Source organism: Marmota marmota, unplaced genomic scaffold (genome assembly GCF_001458135.2).
Source record: "Marmota marmota marmota unplaced genomic scaffold, marMar, whole genome shotgun sequence".
Classification (NCBI taxonomy): domain Eukaryota; kingdom Metazoa; phylum Chordata; class Mammalia; order Rodentia; family Sciuridae; genus Marmota; species Marmota marmota.
Window position 1 is genome coordinate 25,490,228 of NW_025999842.1, and position 4,357 is coordinate 25,494,584.

Sequence of the window (4,357 nt, forward strand, 5' to 3'; positions counted from 1 at the left end):
GATCTAGACTAACCCCATTTTTATGGATAAAGGAATTGAAGCCCAGAGATGTTGAGTAATTGGCAAAACTACAGCCATGGTTGTTCTTCAAAACATCCTTCAGCCAATGCTTTGTGTACAATGCCACATCACTGTCTTCATACCTGTGTTCTTTTAAATCTCTTGACATACAGACTAAAAGATCACTAGACTAAAATTCCACTTCACCTGCAAAGGGCTGCTCCTACCTGAGCTCATCTCTCAGCTTCCCCAGGCTCCATTCCCCTTGGCTGGCTTGCATCAATTTCCCTTGAGCCACAGTGGGTGGCCTGCCCCTACCAAGAGATGCTGTCACACTCCTCATCTGCTATTCTGCCCAGAGGATCATCTGTTGTTTTTCCTCCCTTTCCTTTACACGCTCTAATTAATACACTATATTTCTTGAAACACCTGGAGATGCAGTACTGATAATGTGATTACTTACTGGAGATATCCCAGAGAAGTGTAATATTGATAAGATCATGAGTCACTCAGGACCCTCCAACTGTGGAGTGATCAAGGAATCACATGCTGCCCACCAAAGTCCAATTCTTCAACCCCATGAACTTATGGAATCACTAAGACAAGCAGGCCTTGGAATGAGAGCCCCTTTGCATGAAGGAAATCAGTCTGGGGCTGTGTTTCATGCTGGAACTGCTTATAGCAGTGGTCCTCTAAGAGTGGTCCTACACCCACAGCATCAGCGTGGCCTGGGAACTTAGAATGCAGATTCTCAGGCCTGATCCCCCAATTACTGAATCAGAAACTCTGAGGGTAGGTCATAGAAATCTATGGTTTGGTTTTTTGTTGTTGTTTTCTTTTCGGTACTAGGGATTGAACCCAAGGGCACTTAACCACTGAGCCACAGCCTTAGCCCTTTCTTTCTTTCTTTCCTTCCTTCCTTCCTTCCTTCCTTCCTTCCTTCCTTCCTTCCTTCCTTTCTTTCTTTCTTTCTTTCTTTCTTTCTTTCTTTCTTTCTTTCTTGGTGGTGCTGGGGATTGAACCCAGGGCCTTGTGCATGTAAGGCAAGCACTCTACCAACTGAGCTATATCCCCAGTCCAGAAATCTATGTTTTGACAAGTGCTCTTGTTAATTCTGTTGCTTGATGAAGTTTGAATAGCACCAATTTAAGGAATCTGGCATCACAACTAAAGACCAGGAGCCAGGAGGAAAGGACCTCCTCCCCGATCACCACTGCCCTCCCGACATTCATGGCTCTTTTATATTTGCAAAACTCCAGGAAGAGACTCTACTTCTTAGCCTTCAGTGGAGCAATAAATATAAGAGCAAGCTTTGGACACTGAAAGGAAGAAGAGAGTCCAACTTTCCAAGTGACCATAGGACCTGACCTCAATTATAGTCACTTTGTATCAATGGCTCACTGTATTTTGTTTAGTGCTTATCATGCTTATAGTGGTCCTTGTAAATACAAAACTCTATGTAAAAAAATCGATCTCTCTCAATAGTATAGAGTTCATAGTCAAATGAAGGAGATAAATTTCCAGCTAAAAAAATCAGTCCCAAACAAATAAATATTATGAAAATCCAAATCAAGTGCTTTGAAAGAAAAGAACAAGTTGCTCTTGGGATGTTATCATGGAGAAATTTGACCTATATGGGAAAGTTGGGGGTGCTTCCCCGGGGAACTGACATTTAAGCTAATCTATCTGCAGAAGATGATTTTTTTAATAAAAAGAAAGCATTTTTCCATTCAAAAGGAAAAGTATGTGTGAAAGTCCAATAGCAGAAGGAGAATGATGTTTTAAAGAACTGAAAGCAGACCAGTGGGCTGGAGCTCAGAGGATGAAGATGGCATGAGAGAAGGGAAGGGAAGCAAGATATACCCACATTGAAGAATTTGTTCATTGTTATAACAGTGGGATCACTCTGGATGCTGTGCAGAAAATTGGAAGGAAACTAGAATGGAGGGAACACTGTAGTTTTCCAGGTCATGAAGGTAGTTGGAAAATATCTGTGCGATAGCAATATAGAAAAATTGGGGACATGGAGTATGGATGAGAGGAAGTAGTCAAGGATGATTCCTTAGTTTCCTTAGTTTCTAGTGTAGAAAAATCAGTAACTTCTCACAAAAGAAATACTGAAAGAGGAGCAGGTAGCACGTTGATGTAGGTGTGGGAAGTCTGTGAGGTCTGTTTTGTATTGCTATAACAAAATACACAATGATGGGTAATGTGTAAAGGAAAGAGGTTTATTTAACTCATGATTGTGGTGACTGGGGGGTCCAAACAGCATGACATCCATCTCCTCACACAGGTTTCCCTGGATCTGTCCCAGCATGGTGAAGGAACAAAAAGGGAACCTGCTAAATGCAGAAGGGGCGCACCTGCAAGCAAGAGACTGGAGAGGCAGCAGAATCACTCTTTTTTGTAACAACTCACTCTTGTGGAAACTTGGTTTGAAAACCAGGCCACAGAAGAGAAGCATCAAGCGATATCAAGGGCAATTCATCTTCAACCTCCTTAGACAGAATCCAAGGCTTAACGTAATATTGGGGGCCTGTAGAGAATGGAAACCCTATAAAAGCGGTAGAGGGCACAATAACACAGAGGCTGCTTTCCATTCACAAATATCCTGTCAATGACATTTACTAAAACTTCCCACCTGGTCTGTTGAACATCACTTCATTTCAAATCTCATCTATATCCCAAGGATTGACACAGTGAGGTGTAATGACCTAGCCAAGACATTACAAGTCAGGTAGGCCTTGAGGACAGAGATCACCTGCCGGGACAGGCCCTATATCTTATGCTTCTTTGTGTTCCCCACCAATACAAATAAAAGTTAGTATATGAGCATTCTGGAGTATACCCATTATTGACTGAGAAGTGAGGGAGCAGAAAATAGATATAAAAAGTAATTGAGCTGTATATTTAGGATTTGAATACCTTTCTGTATATACATTATACTTCACCAAAAATAAAATAAACATGAGCATAAATTGTTTGATTTTAAAATGTTTACCCTTAGTTGTCTGACCTGACACAAATTATATCAAACTAATAACTTCATTTTAACTTTAATTTGAATGATTCTTTTGGCAAGAATGAGGGGTAGTAGGAGTGGTTGACCCTCAAGGCCTGACCTGAATATGTAATGCCCATCTTCTCTACCAGGCACTTCAGATATATCAATTGCATTTATTTAATCATCACAGAAATCCAATGTGGTGGTTATTGTCACTCTCATTTCACAGATGAGAAACTGAGATTCAAAGAGGTTCAATAATTTGCCATATACATCTGAATTTAAAGCCAGTAATCTTCTCAGTTAAACAAAACAAGCAATTAAGAACATTGCCCAGGGAAAAATATAAACAAGTGTCAAGTTCCATCCATATCCAAAGCCAAGATACAAGAAAGATGTGTCAAAGAGGAAGGCAGAAAAAGGGAAAGTACCCAGACTGTTGAAATAAAGTTTGTGCATATGTAGGAAGTTTGGTGAAGACTGTTATGCATAGAACATGTTTGAAAAAGTAAATCACACGGTGGGGACTGGGGATAGCTCAGTGGTCAAGTACTTGTCTAGGGTATGTGAGGCCCTGGGTTTAATCCCTAGCCTTGGGGGAGGGGTAAATCACCTGGAAAGAAGGCACAAAGAGAGAATTTTAACTATTAAAGAAGATGACAAGTCAGTATAACTTTTGGAGTCTTTTGAACCTGAAGAGTATAGCCAGAAAGAAACAAGACAAATTTTCTCCATTTATTACATTATTATATAATTATTTTTGAGTGCATCATATCATTGGGTTTTTTCTCACCTTTTCTAAATGTTTTTTCTTGGGTCTGATCATCTGCCAAACTCTCATTGATGCACATAGTTGATTATCTTTCACATTTTAGGTAGATGGTCATATAATCCATAAATAAAGAAATTATTTCTTTCCTTCCAGTCTTTATGATTCTCATTTATATATCTTGACTAGTTCAATGTTGAATGGTATGGTGATAAGAAATGTCCTGATCTTTAAAGAGAATACACTTAATTTTATATTGGTGTTCTCCTTTCCTACATTTCAAGTTTTCGTGTCTTTTCTTTCTTGGCTTTCACTGCATACGTATCTCCTTTGCAGGAAAATATTGAAATAGCTAAGTCAACTAAGTTTCTGATTCTTTTCCTTCAGGCAGAGGAAATGAAGGCTAGAAGGGCTGGAGGCTTAGAGTACCTGAATCAGGAATCTCTAAACATGGTGAAGGGAAGGTGAGTGTCAGCCTACACCCACCTCCATTCAAGTGGAAGAGGCAGGTACTCACCTGGGGAGTGGTGAGGTCAGGGTAGGAGCCCAGGGGACTCCTTGTGTCTTAAAGCACCAGAGCCAGC

At 40.2% G+C, this 4,357-nt stretch overlaps 1 non-coding gene across 1 annotated transcript; it reads right to left on the reverse strand.

Annotated features, from left to right (window-relative positions):
• Nucleotides 1-1,001: 1,001 nt before the first annotated feature.
• On the reverse strand, nt 1,002-1,074 carry Trnav-uac. Its single transcript has one exon. It is a non-coding gene; the product is annotated as a tRNA-Val (tRNA).
• Between the last annotated feature and the right edge of the window lie 3,283 nt (nt 1,075-4,357).